Source organism: Caenorhabditis elegans, chromosome X (assembly GCF_000002985.6).
Source record: "Caenorhabditis elegans chromosome X".
Taxonomy (NCBI): Eukaryota; Metazoa; Nematoda; class Chromadorea; order Rhabditida; family Rhabditidae; genus Caenorhabditis; species Caenorhabditis elegans.
In genome coordinates, this window is record NC_003284.9 from 7,637,304 (window position 1) to 7,650,044 (window position 12,741).

Sequence of the window (12,741 nt, forward strand, 5' to 3'; positions counted from 1 at the left end):
GGCGAGATGAGTTTCTGACGTGGATAATAAGGAAAAATGAAAAATTTAGAAAAACTCAATTTTTGAAAGAAAAAGGAAATGCAAGAAATGACCAGTTGAAAATCAACAATATGGGTTTCAAATGTCTGTCCACCTATCTCGTATGTTCCAGGTTCAATGATAAGGCAAAAGCACACCCTATGAGGGGGAGAATTTCGAAGTGACCACTAGAAGAATATACCGCCAGAACGTGCTCTAATCAGTAGACAAAAGTGCACAAGCAAAAAGTGTTGCAGATGAAAACGAGAATTGTTGAATCAGAAAAGAAGAAGAGAAAAGGTACGGTTGCATTTTGGATAGTGAAAAAATTGAAAATTTATAAATAAATTGAAAAACTAAACAGAGCGTGGATGAAAATTAAAAATTGAAAAACTGTGGAAGGAGAATGGACTGAATGCGTCATGCAAACATACCATCCGTTCCATTTTTGCATGTATGTGAGGCACGAAAGAAAACTGAAGACGTTTGTTGAAAAAAAACCGTATTGGTCAATGTGAGCCCCGCCCACAATTTCTATGACGGTCCGAGTTTGTCATAAAAGTGCGGACCGATGGCAAAGGGGGCAGGGGGACGATGATGCCGAAAGGTAGCCGCACGTGAGTACAAATGAAATCGGATACAGACCCGATAGCGACAAATTTCACACTTTCAACAGACCGTAAAACTCGTATGGATAGCTTTTCGTTTTGGTATAACACAAAAGTAGCGAAAAGCCATTGCCGATTTGAAATTATGGATCCCAATGTATCTGGCTACATTTCTTTTCACCTCTTTCTACGCAAACTGTTTTTTTGGCGGAGCGCGGGCCGTCATGACTGCGTGTGAGACAAGCCAAAGTCAAAACGTCGTTGATTTGAGGAATATGTATATATATACCAGGAATCATCTTGAACCGCTGGGCAAAATGCCGCCGTCGGACGGCGACCACCGAGGGCAAAAACCGATTGGCGGCGACGAGCGCAGCCAGAAATCCGAAATCCGGAACGACTCGAACGATGAAGCCGCGCCGTCCCGCCCGTCTGTCGCTTAACCAATAATTTTCAATGAGCGTTGCAGGGATCTGGTCATCGGCGGCACAATTCGTTCAACTGGATAGACGACAAAAAAGTTTCAAAACGTCTTTTGTGTTTGGTATGGGCATCGGCTATTATTAGCGTTTAGTGCGCTGGTAATTAGGATGCATAGGTTTGATTTATAGAAGTTGACAGTAGATCCCGGAAGAAATGAGGAATAGGACAAAGGAAAAGCTAAATCAAGAAATTGGAAAAAATTAAGCTTCGAATACAACTCGGCAAAACGGACCAACCACACTCTTGCAACCTCTTACCAACTTAAATTTTAGCTTTTAAACCAGCTCCTGAATTTTTCAGACGACTTTTGCAGTTTATTAGCAAAAGATAAGCTAAATATCGCTCACAGTTGCGTTGGTTGGTCCAACTTCCTAACAGCTTCTCACAAAGTTTCATAAATGTTTCTATTAAGTTGCAAAAGTTTGCTTTGAATTTGTGACGTTTTGCCTAGAACCTACAATAAATTTTCAGGTGCCTAGAGTTTTCAAAAATTCTTGGCAGCCTGTGAACAATCCCCCAGCGAAAACAAGTGATATGGTGAGAAAGCGAAACATCTCACAGTTTCGAAAGTTGTTTGAAGATTTGTCAATTAAAAAGTGAAAATTAGTTTGAATGATGATGTTCGGCTGGCGTGTGTGAAATGTGAGGACGAGACACTGAGGGAATGATAAAAAGTGATGATTATGATGACGGGAAAGAAGACGGGTGGCCCCTTGAATTTCTCTGTGGAAATGATAGAGGAGACAAGTGTCTCGTGCAGATACACTATGAGAATACAGTATAAGGTCCCGTGCGCCGTCGCATCCACCAAAACGCCTCCCCCTCCCTCCTCGTTCTTATCGAGAGGTGGTGGTTTAGTGATTGAAGAGAGAAATCAGATGGAAGTTAGAAGAAAATGCGATGATGTTAACAGGAAAAATGAGCGGAGAGAAAACGTGTGTTCGGTGTTTGGGAAGAGAAACTGGTATGAATTGGAAGACGGGAGGAGGAGGTGGCTGAAACCAATGTTTCTTCTTCTTTCTCAACGCCTTTTTTCTGATGGCGGTCTCGTTTCAGAAGGAATCACTCATGACTATCACCAAATTTGTTAAACTGTTAAGTCTGGAACAAGAATTTTTTGGAGAGTGGTGGTACAAACTTTCATCGGAAATTTCACTTTTCCACGGCGGAAGTGAAACAGTGAAATGACCTAGAATGCCCCCGTGGCACGAGAACTGTCAAAAATGAACACGGAAAAAAGTTGCCGAAGGTGAAATATTTTTTTCTCGAAAATTGATAAGAAGGTTCGATGGAGAAGGGAGAAGAAGGCGAAAACCCGCCACCCCAATCTCTGACGGTGTGGGCATATTGTTTCAAGGAAAACCTCTTCGCTCACTCGTTTTTTGACGCTATTTTCGCCCCCTATTTTGGCTTTCCTCCACTCCTCGTCCAAGAATCACGGCGGCTGAACGCGGCAGGACAAATTAGTGATAATGAGTGATGACGATGGCGCTGAGAAATGTTAACAGTTCTCGTTAGATGACCGCTCGTTTAGAAATGCAAGCAAAAGGTTTCTGCGTGTGTGATGGCCTCTTCGTTCGAAATTCTATGTTTGATGTTGCGGTTTTCCCAATGGCAAAATGCGGCAAGCTCGGGTTACGGTATCCAAGATCTTATCGTGGCGTTGGCGGCGGCGTCGAGGAAAGTCTGACGATAAGTTAATCTTATGCCGCGCGCTCTGGCGGATGTCTACTGTCATTCATTAAGTTATTAACCAGTTGATTACCTTTGGGCACCTTTCATCAGGGGCGCCTTGGGAGACGATGGGAGAAAGAAAATATAGTAAAGGGAGTTTGAAGATGATGATGCAAGCACTAGCCACAATCGAAATATTAGCAGCTATAGCATGAGCATGGGTAAATATGTTTTTTTGAATTTTTGTATTTTCACAAAAAAAAAGATTACCATTCGCAAATTGATACTGTCTGTCAAAATATTTACGCGAATCGCAATAATTGGTGTCAACCCATGCTCAAATTTTTTTGGGTACATTAAAGGGAGTAGTGCCAGTGGGAAAATTGTGTTTGAAACATGATGTTTGTGAAACGAGAATTCAAAAAATTTTTAATTTTAGATTATTTTCTGAAACTTAGAAAACTCTCTTTTTTGTCACTTTTTTGGAAAACTTCAATTAAAAAAAAAAGATTTTCCTTCGTGTTAGCTCTCTCAAAAAGTAGCTAAATCGCAGTAACTACCACTTTTTGACTGTCCATAAAAAGTAGCAAATCAGCTTTGAATAGTTTTACTATTATAATTAGTCGTTTTGTCACCATAGGAGTGGTTTTTAACTATTTCTCCGCTGGCTCTACTCCACTTTTAACTTATGCAACAAACTCATTGTTATTGCAATTATTGCCAATTACCAAACAAAATTACTGACCCTTTGCAAAATGTTTGATGGAATCAACTGATAACTTCTCCTGTGGCCATTTTTCGGAGAATGTGCGCATTTTGATAAAAGGTCATGCAGCATATTCTGTCGAGAGTAAGATGTCTTCATACCTCTTCTTACCCTAATCGCGCAACATCGATCAAGATGACCGCAGATAACCTTCCCTCATGTGCCCACGTAACTAGAAGATGAATAAATTGGCGATTGACGGAAAAGAGACCGGTAATTGTGACGCAACGGCTGGATGGAAGAGGGACACAATTTTTAAGGACCTAGTTGAGAGAAAATTGTATTTTTTCATAGTGTTAAATTCAAATTTCAATACTGAAAATGTTTAGATTAATCTTTTTTTAATTTTGGTTTCTAGAAAAAATTAATATTTTCTCATTATTGAATACAAAATGACAAAAAAAAATTCTAAAAATTTTCTCTCAAAAAATCTTCGAATTCCGCGCGTTGACCGGTTTTTTATCATCTCATGCTTTTGACAATGTTCCGCAAGTTGCATAATATCAAACCTCTTTTTTTCTCGCAACTGACCGATTGGAAATGAAATGAACATCAGTGATCAAAAAAATCGAGAATTGGCTTTTTGACGCTGCGGATGAACGCGGTGAGAAGCGGCAGCCAAGACACCAACATCTGGCGCCCATACCATCATAAAACTTGGTGTCGAAGGAACAGGAGCTGGCTCGAAAGATGGAGGAATAGGGATAAGTAGTGAAATTTTAAAAACTTCAAAATCCATTGCTCACCTCAAGAAGGTATTCTTGTAAGTTTTGGCAAACTCGGTCACGGAAATGGGTGAAGACGACGGGATGAAGGGCGAAACAAGTTCAAGGAACAAAACGAGATTTTGATGGATGAGCTGCTGACCAGCAGCTTGATCATAGTGAGCACCCGTTTTCTCAAATATCTTCTTGGCATCAGCTGTTCGTATAGTGGACATTTGGCTAGGTTTCCCCCGCTTTTTCTCAATGAGCAGAGTTTTTTAAGTTCACTTTTGGTTTTTTTGAACCATGACAGGTTTCTCACAGAAAATTGAAATATAGTTTTTCAAACCTTTAGTAAGAAACAAGGATTCATCCTTTCAGAAGTTTGAAAGTTCTGACCATCTTTTTTTCATTGTTTTTTCACATATCTCTCCTACTTTTCTTGAGTGTTTGAGTGTTCAACAGCTGGAACGTATAGCAAACACAAAAAATGACGAGTTGGCTGGTCACCACACGGCAAGCCAATAGCTAACATAAAAAAGATAAAATGGAATATGAGCGATATGATAATTTGAACCACATGAAATTGCATAGCAAGAAAAAATGGGATGATGAAACGGAGAGGAAAAGTTCGGAAAGAAGAAGGAGAAGAAGGCGTGCGCCACGGATACGTTCGAAACAACACGGATGAGAGGCAATGGCGCGTTGCCGAGCAAACATTGGTAAGCAACGATAAATGACGGCTGCTGGACATCAGGTTTTTAAAGCGCTAAACCCAACATTTGAAATCACACAGGTTTTCAGACATTATTTTTAGAGCATGCTCGCTTAATTGTTGAAACACTGTTCAGTTGTGAGCCTAGGTCTAAATCGGTATATCTGAATTTCATTTTTTCTGGTAAGTTCAGTGATTGTTTGTTTTATTTTGTCCGGTACCAGGTCGCGACCTCATTGCTACCAGTTGATGGCCATAAAGGTGCTTTCATGAACAGGTGGTTAAATTTTGAATGTGAAAAGTGCATACCAAGTGAAAAGTGGACATGGAAATATTACATGGACGGGTGATATCAAAGAAAAGAATTGGGTGGGGGGTCCGTCTCTGGAAAAGAAATGGAATGGAGTGAAAAAAAATGGAGCGGCGAGTGAAGGAGAGTACGCATCAAATTTTATGTGCGAACTCTTTCAATTTTATAGATTTTGTTTAGAAATGGTCAAACGGAGAAGAAGCGCCGGTCGGTCTGAGTCTTTGCTTTCAAAAAATATAGCTGTTGAGTTTTTGAGAAGAGGGTCAGTGGAGGTATTCTGTGTTTATTCAGCATAACTCTGACATGTCCAGATAACTATTTTTAGAGTTGCCTCCTACATGTTTGTTGGACGATTTTTTTAAACGAAATACTGTATTTTAATGTTAGTTGAAGATCTTAAATTTAGATATCTTTAAACTCACTATCGTTAGTAATGAATTCTCATCTCCACCATTTTTGAAAACGATGGATAAGAGGAAGATAATAACAACAAAAACAACAACAAAAACAAGATGCTTTCCGCTTTGGATTGCAAGCGCGAGCACTGAAGAGTCAGATGTTTTCTCGGACTGACGGCTGGAAAATAAATGAGCCCCGAAGAAAAAGATGGACCTCGTGGTGTAGCGCCCGTTTCCGGAAAAATTGGGGACGTTGCTTTTCGACAAAAAATCCTCTTCAATCATAAGAGCGCAAACCAAACGCCATCTATCCTTTCTTGGACATTTCATATTTTGGAACAGCGTCCGTCCTGAAGCCCCGCCTTCCCCATTTTTCCGCTTCTCTCAAGCTCGTTCTCCCACAAAGTTTTGCACAAGAAAAAAAAATTTTTCGAAGCAGGCGAACGCGACGAGTGGACAACTGAATTGATTATGACACTATACGAAGTTTGAACCGAACAACGACAGACCACAAAAACATTTTCTTCCAGCTTTTTATTGATGAAAATAAAATAAAATCTAATGAGAACCCTATTTTAAGACAAACATAAACAAATAATGCACTCGCTCCGGAAATTGCGATAAGATGCACAAAGACCTAACAAAAAAAAGTTCTAAGAAAAAAGAATCGAAAAATTAGGCAACGATGCCGGAAATTGGATAATCTACAGTATACCACTAATTCGCTTGACAATGATGAAATGTCAGAACCTTTTCATCAGACGTTGAATTTACATAATAACGCCGTGATCTTCATAGAAATACAGCGCACAACATTTAAAATCAAATTTGTTTTTGAATTGTAATTGGGTTCTGGAAATGAACAAATCTCCCACGCTATAATAACCGATCCGCGATTCGCTAGATTTCTAGTACTATCGTAAAATTGGCCGGGTCATTCACTCATGCTAATGCACTGCTGAGAGTATAGGGGGCCTTGCAAAGTGCCCTCCGAAAAAAGTGCTGGGCTTTCAGTAGTCACTCAATCTTTGAAATTTGGTTGTGTCCGTCTTTTGTTTAAATCGAAAATGGAGAAGAGCTGCCAGCTTTTAGCTCTTTGGGAATTTAGTGATTTCACACTGGAGTACAGTTTTTTGTTAAAAAAACGATTAGTAAGCGTTTTATGTTTCAGAGAACTTCATAAGAATTCTATACAAAAATCGAAAAGTAATAGTCGGGAGAAAAACTTAAACTAACGCAAGGGTACCATTTGAAAAAGGAGCCCTGGGGGCGGATTAGTATATGATGGTAGTGGACACTGGTCACTATTGCAATAGAGGTCCGTTTGCCAGCGGCGGCGCATGAAACGCAATATCCTTCTGGATGTAGAAGCTCAAAATCTTGGCTGGACATTCCTTAGTACTCTGGACACAGATTCAATTACACGAACAAAATCCTAAAGGCTACTAGTGTCGAACACTCTAAATTAATAATGATCTAACTTTTTTTTTTCAGAAAACAGCCCATATACAGGATGCAATGAAAATAGGTAACGCAGCAAGATGAAAAACAAAGCTCTACCGTATGCTTCAAAATTTCTTGTTTTCAAATACCCGTATTGTCTGGTATTTAAAATTAATGAGAAAACACTTACTTCGTGTCACTTGGGATGATTTGGTTCTCAGTTTTGTTCTAGAGTTTTGCTGTAAATAGTTTTTTGGTATCACAAAAGCTTGTGAAAGTTTAATATTATATATTTTTCAGAAAACAAGTTTAATAATTTTCAAGAAAGGAATTTTTTGTTGCAGTTTCACGCATAGTTGTATTGTGCAATCATTGATGATAACTTTGTTTTACTGATAGAAATCTGGTAATAGCTTAACAGCTTGAAATAGGCTTAACACTCATTAAGAATTTTTACAGTACTTACGTAGTAGCCATACTTTGAAACTATACCGCTATTAGTTTATATTACAATGACATTTTATTAAAAACGTAGGGTTAGGATGCATTTTTAGGCTTAGAAAACCACAATTCCAAAAAGTCTATAATTGTAAAAAAAAGTCACACTAATTTTTAAAATTGGTTACAAATTTATAGGATACTGTTACTACACAAAATACAGATATATCAAAATCTTGGTCTAAATGACTGACTAGTAGTATCAAAATTTGAGAGAAACCAGCACAACGTGCCAGTTGCAATTCCCAAAAATAAGACCAACGCCCTCTCCTAAACGCCGTTCGCTTCTTTTTTGTTGATGTTTTTGTTTATGGTGTGCCAAGAAAAACGACAGAGCTCCATAAAGTTGTGTCTTGAAGCAGTTCAGTTTTTGCCGCTGGTTTCTCTCTAGCTGACCTTCTTCCCCGTCTTCTTCGTTTTCTCTCCTTCCGGCCACGAAGCTGTGTTTTGTTGTTGTTGTTGTTGTCTTAGTCCACCACCGACTGACCCGTCTGGAAAAGAAACCATGATAGTTTGAGGCTGAAAATAACGTTCTGGAAGGGGAGCAGGAGTTTGTTTACTGATGGCAAGAAACTAAAAATGTAATGGACCAGAAAAACGACGGATACAGACACTGATTGAAGAAAACTAATTGGGTGCTCGTAAAGGTCAGCTTGCATTTCAATGCTGGTTAAAATATGGTTCAAATGGCTATGGTTTAAAAACTAAATGCTCTATTTTTTTTATTATACAAATGGTCATTTGGTAAACGAAACTACAATATTCAGCAGTGCAGATGGACAGATAAATAGGAAAACAGGAGAATTAGTTAAAAATAGAAGGAGACGACAACAAAGGAGGGTGAAAGAGCGGACTGAAAATGGGCGGGATCTGAGCATGTCTACGGCAGTCATACTGTGAGAATCAGAGGTTTTATTGTGAACAGCCGAGGTCAGTAGACTTCTAGAATATTCACGAGGGTAATCTAAATGATTAGGTTCTTAGTTTTTTGGGCATAACTTTATGTGAAAAAATTGTTTTTTCCGAATTTCCTATTAGAGTGAGAGTATGGTAGAAAATAAAAATTGTAAAAAAAAAATGCATTGAAAAGTAATAATCTAAATGGAGAATAATGAGAGTAATGAGAGAGAATTCCACTACTAAGAGTACGAATCTTTGAAAAAAAAAGCTCAGTTCATCAAGCATGAAAACCAGTAGGCGAATAACATTCCTTCCACCTCAACTCAGCTGACCACTCGTTTAATGGCAGTAGTGGCCACTCAGAAGTAGAAGCGGGCGGTGGGCTCGCGGAGCGGCGCAAGCCTCAAAAAAAAAAGTTCTCGAGGTCCTTCCGTCATCATCGAGTCTCTGCAGTTCATTCAATCTTTCTCTCGTCGGACCCCAAAAAACCAAGGAGATTGGCGAGCTCATGGCGAAATTGCACTCCACTCGCGGACTCTTTTTTCCGCTTGCCAACGTCGCCAGGTAACTTGAGAATAGGAAAATGGCCGGAAGGCTGGCCGCGCGGTCGCCGCCTCACTATTTTTTGCAGCCTTTGCTATATACATCTAAAAAATTTCGTCATCTCTATAGTCATGATGGTGAATTTAAACGTTGTATCCTAAAATAAAATGATGTGGCTTTAAAAAAAGCTAATTTCATAATAAAAACAAAACTTGGAGCATCAAGAAATTCCGAAAAACATTATTACTTTTTAGGAGATTAAAGTTTAAAAAAGCAATGTAAACTGGAAACGAAATAAATCAACAATATCTGAGTTGTTGGGATATGGACAAATCTTGAGCTCAAAGTTTTTTCCAAAAGGTACAAAATGTCCAACTTCTATCGGCACATGATTCCGAATAAGTTTTGGGATAAGATCTTTAGGAATGCATAAAACACAGAAATTACGTAAGTATGACATTTTTCACTGGTTCTTTTTTTTGGATTATCTCCGGTGTTGTATTTGAGAAATTGATATTCTAAATAAGGTACCATATATTCTTAATTAGTATTGAAACAACTGTTTAACTTTGGCAGCTTATACTTCAGTTGTTGTTTGTTCTATTAAGCGTTATTAAACACATTAAACTTTGTCAATGGACAAAATAAAAGTTAATTTATTTTTAATATAAATTCACACTTAATACATTAATGATATCTATCATATAAATTGAGATAAAACCTTTCAATGTTAAGTCGTTGAGTGCAAAACTGTAATAATATGAATCAAACTTTTTTTTAGTCAATAAAACAAAAGTATGCAACAAAAATAAAAATGACGATACTATTTAGAAAAATGTCTACACGCTTCAAACGTAATTGGGTCACTCTCTCCGGAACGCTCAAAGAATGTGTCGTCACAAACTTGCTCGCCTCTAAAATTCACGAGGCCAAGAGATTTGTGTTTCAGCGACAGATAACGAACCTCGCCATAAAAATGAGCTGCAAACTGGCGAGTTCCCATTTTGACACCACAATTTTAAAAAAATATGTGTGTTGTTAATTTGCGTTGTGACGATTAATGACGACAGAATTAATCAAAAAATTGCTTGAAGGCTATGCAAGATATGTTATATTTTTCATCGAGTTACTAAAACTTTGAGGAGAATATTGCAGAGCAAGAAATTGCATAAAAAGAAAAGTTACTGCGGAAACCATTTTCAATATATTTTAATGATTACTCACTAATTTGTTATGAACATTAAAACACTCAAATATTATTTTTAGAGAATGGTTAATGGTGTTTTTGTTGTCGGGATTTTTGACAATGCTAGTTTAAAGTTGTAGCACCGTATGCATCTGCTTTATTAGTACTTCATTTTGAAAGGTTATAACTCGGTTCGTTTCAAAGATATGAATAAATTATCAACTACAGAACGATTGGAAAAGATCTAACAAATATTTTTTTTAACAACAATTTTGCATAGAATAAATGATATCTTAGATCATGGCTGTCAATGCTTAGCAATGAAGTGCAAAAAATATTTGGAGAATTACGGTATGATGGAAACACTTTTAAAAAGTTATAGTGTGTGTCTAAAAAGTCAATATCAGAACAAGAAGTAAGTTTTGTCTTTTGAAAAATGAAAACTTAACCAAATACTGTATACAAATAGATCTTCTACACAAACTAAGAAATATAAATGAGGTACTAATTATGGGTCATTCACAAATTTTCACACGAGATAATCCCACAAAAAAACACCGGAACCGAGCAAAAAAAAAAACGGAAAACCGAATTGTCGTTGAATGCGAAATGAGACATTTCTTGAGCTGTCAACAACAACACAGTGCCAAAACAACAACAAGATGCGCTTGACCACTAGTAGTAAATCGAGCTGCTTCTAGACGTGCCTGTGTAATTTGTGACAGATGAAAATTAAAGCGATGCGAAATGAAATAAATTTGGCAGCTTCTTCCCTTTGTTCTGACCCTGTGCCGAGATGGAAGCGGGCTCTTGAACGAACGTACTCAGGTTCGAGACACCAACTGCAAAACAACTCGTAAACGATATTTGGATAGACGGTATATATTTGTATTCGTGGTTGCGTTCCGCCAGCTAGCTGGTCATCGCTTCGCGGAGAGGAAAGACGGTCGAGGTTCAGATACAGCAAATAGTATGTAACAGGCGGTGGTTTGAACGGCTGCCTGCCAAATTGAGAAGGCATACTGAACCGCGCGCGCCGCCGTCGGATTACACACCTTTATCTCACATATTACCTAGAGTGTCAGGCACCTGGAATTTACTATTCAAATTTGAATATTCAAAACTGTATGTAACGAATAACATGTCAAAGTGTGTCAAAGTGTACTTTATTTTCACAATCGAGGTGTCAAACTGTACACTTACAAAAGTAAATTAATTTGCATTTTTTGCTGAGAAGTATTATATAAGAATTTGAAAATTTAAAATTCATTTTGAATTTCCGAAACTTTCAGAATGAATTCAAACCTCATTGATTCCAAAAACACATGTGCAATAGTTTACTACATGCACACTTTGATCTAAAAAAAGACGATCTGAGTCCTTCAGATATTTTATTTTACATTTTGAAGACAGTAAAAATGCTACAAAAGCTGTTTTTGCAGAGTTTAACGGATTTTTGAAAAACCCTGAAAAAGTCTGGAAAGTTTTTAAAACCTACTTTTTTTTTGGAAACTTCAAAAGTCTGCAAAATGTAATTTCGGAGCAGTTTTCCGGATCTCGAAAAAAAGGAAAAAATCACACCTATTTTTTCTAGTTCAAAGTTCGTATAAAGTTATTTTTGGTAAATAATTCTGACTTTTTTCAGATGCATTACAATCGGATCTTCACGCCCTTGTGAAATATCAATTAGATCATCAGCTGCAAGTGGCAATCAGAGAGCATCAGAAATGCTCACTGCTGCAGAGAAACCAATAAAATTGTTAAATTTCATGGGTCAAAGAAACGCTAGCTGGACATATGAGCTCTTAGAATTCTCGTTTGACAGCTTTGATGGGAAAATCAGTTTAATGTTCAGAATTCTTGAGCAGCGATTTATTGAGAAGCAAAACAGGAGGAGCGGATGCAGTTCAGCAGCCAAAAAAGTGACCGCCAGGAAAAATAAGAGAAAAAATTGAACTTGGAGAGAGGTTAAAAAGAGGCGACAACCGATTTGGAGAGGGTTTAACTGAAGAGAGACGGAAGTTAACTGTAGTGATAAGAAAGCCTACCGGCGGTCAACAAACACGCCGAGACCGTCATCCTGCGCACCCTCCCCGAGTTGCGTGCTCTCGAAGTGGCCCCCCGGGAGCTGAACTCATCTAAGCGCGTCGAAAACAATCTCTAAATCTTAACAAACGCTTACCGTGTCGAGCTACTTGTCGGTCAAGTAGATTTGATCATCTTTTTTTCAAACCTATAATGGGCAATCAAATTTCTATACAGCTTAACAATAGTTGTAATTATGTAATTTTCAGCCAAACAGGGAGTTTTTTGGATAAAGTCAATCATATTGAGGGTGGAGTACTGTCAGTGGGAAAATGATTGAAGCATATTCATGTGATCCCAAAATGACAAAATATCATAATAAAACAAGTAATGTTCAAAAAAAAGTTTGAGGTTTTTTTTAATTTTGTGTTATAAAGTGATGAAAACTGATTTAACGCCACTTTTCGAGA

At 37.9% G+C, this 12,741-nt stretch overlaps 19 non-coding genes across 19 annotated transcripts; 9 read left to right on the top strand and 10 right to left on the bottom strand.

Moving 5' to 3' along the window:
• Positions 1-557: 557 nt before the first annotated feature.
• F26A10.13 lies at positions 558-742 on the top strand. Its single transcript, NR_071548.1, has one exon. It is a non-coding gene; the product is annotated as an Unclassified non-coding RNA F26A10.13 (non-coding RNA).
• A 98-nt stretch (positions 743-840) lies between these two features.
• F26A10.9 lies at positions 841-1,052 on the bottom strand. The gene has a single exon (NR_071549.2). It is a non-coding gene; the product is annotated as an Unclassified non-coding RNA F26A10.9 (non-coding RNA).
• A 571-nt stretch (positions 1,053-1,623) lies between these two features.
• F26A10.18 lies at positions 1,624-1,758 on the bottom strand. Its single transcript, NR_071550.1, has one exon. It is a non-coding gene; the product is annotated as an Unclassified non-coding RNA F26A10.18 (non-coding RNA).
• A 55-nt stretch (positions 1,759-1,813) lies between these two features.
• F26A10.15 lies at positions 1,814-1,982 on the bottom strand. Its single transcript, NR_071551.1, has one exon. It is a non-coding gene; the product is annotated as an Unclassified non-coding RNA F26A10.15 (non-coding RNA).
• Positions 1,983-2,366: 384 nt separating this feature from the next.
• F26A10.22 lies at positions 2,367-2,510 on the bottom strand. The gene has a single exon (NR_071552.1). It is a non-coding gene; the product is annotated as an Unclassified non-coding RNA F26A10.22 (non-coding RNA).
• Positions 2,511-4,369: 1,859 nt separating this feature from the next.
• F26A10.20 lies at positions 4,370-4,480 on the top strand. Its single transcript, NR_071553.1, has one exon. It is a non-coding gene; the product is annotated as an Unclassified non-coding RNA F26A10.20 (non-coding RNA).
• Positions 4,481-5,086: 606 nt separating this feature from the next.
• On the top strand, positions 5,087-5,295 carry F26A10.11. The gene has a single exon (NR_071554.1). It is a non-coding gene; the product is annotated as an Unclassified non-coding RNA F26A10.11 (non-coding RNA).
• Positions 5,296-6,110: 815 nt separating this feature from the next.
• F26A10.14 lies at positions 6,111-6,239 on the top strand. Its single transcript, NR_071555.1, has one exon. It is a non-coding gene; the product is annotated as an Unclassified non-coding RNA F26A10.14 (non-coding RNA).
• Positions 6,240-6,582: 343 nt separating this feature from the next.
• F26A10.8 lies at positions 6,583-6,722 on the bottom strand. Its single transcript, NR_071556.1, has one exon. It is a non-coding gene; the product is annotated as an Unclassified non-coding RNA F26A10.8 (non-coding RNA).
• F26A10.12 lies at positions 6,607-6,749 on the top strand. The gene has a single exon (NR_071557.1). It is a non-coding gene; the product is annotated as an Unclassified non-coding RNA F26A10.12 (non-coding RNA).
• Positions 6,750-6,886: 137 nt separating this feature from the next.
• Positions 6,887-7,032, top strand: F26A10.26. The gene has a single exon (NR_071558.2). It is a non-coding gene; the product is annotated as an Unclassified non-coding RNA F26A10.26 (non-coding RNA).
• Positions 7,033-8,791: 1,759 nt separating this feature from the next.
• F26A10.4 lies at positions 8,792-9,132 on the top strand. The gene has a single exon (NR_071559.1). It is a non-coding gene; the product is annotated as an Unclassified non-coding RNA F26A10.4 (non-coding RNA).
• On the bottom strand, positions 8,792-9,132 carry F26A10.23. Its single transcript, NR_071560.1, has one exon. It is a non-coding gene; the product is annotated as an Unclassified non-coding RNA F26A10.23 (non-coding RNA).
• Positions 9,133-10,813: 1,681 nt separating this feature from the next.
• On the top strand, positions 10,814-10,960 carry F26A10.24. The gene has a single exon (NR_071562.1). It is a non-coding gene; the product is annotated as an Unclassified non-coding RNA F26A10.24 (non-coding RNA).
• On the bottom strand, positions 10,814-10,969 carry F26A10.17. Its single transcript, NR_071561.1, has one exon. It is a non-coding gene; the product is annotated as an Unclassified non-coding RNA F26A10.17 (non-coding RNA).
• Positions 10,970-11,079: 110 nt separating this feature from the next.
• Positions 11,080-11,300, bottom strand: F26A10.19. Its single transcript, NR_071563.1, has one exon. It is a non-coding gene; the product is annotated as an Unclassified non-coding RNA F26A10.19 (non-coding RNA).
• F26A10.10 lies at positions 11,141-11,286 on the top strand. The gene has a single exon (NR_071564.1). It is a non-coding gene; the product is annotated as an Unclassified non-coding RNA F26A10.10 (non-coding RNA).
• Positions 11,301-11,889: 589 nt separating the features above from the next.
• F26A10.6 lies at positions 11,890-12,114 on the bottom strand. The gene has a single exon (NR_071565.1). It is a non-coding gene; the product is annotated as an Unclassified non-coding RNA F26A10.6 (non-coding RNA).
• Positions 12,115-12,257: 143 nt separating this feature from the next.
• Positions 12,258-12,472, bottom strand: F26A10.16. Its single transcript, NR_071566.1, has one exon. It is a non-coding gene; the product is annotated as an Unclassified non-coding RNA F26A10.16 (non-coding RNA).
• Positions 12,473-12,741: the final 269 nt, after the last annotated feature.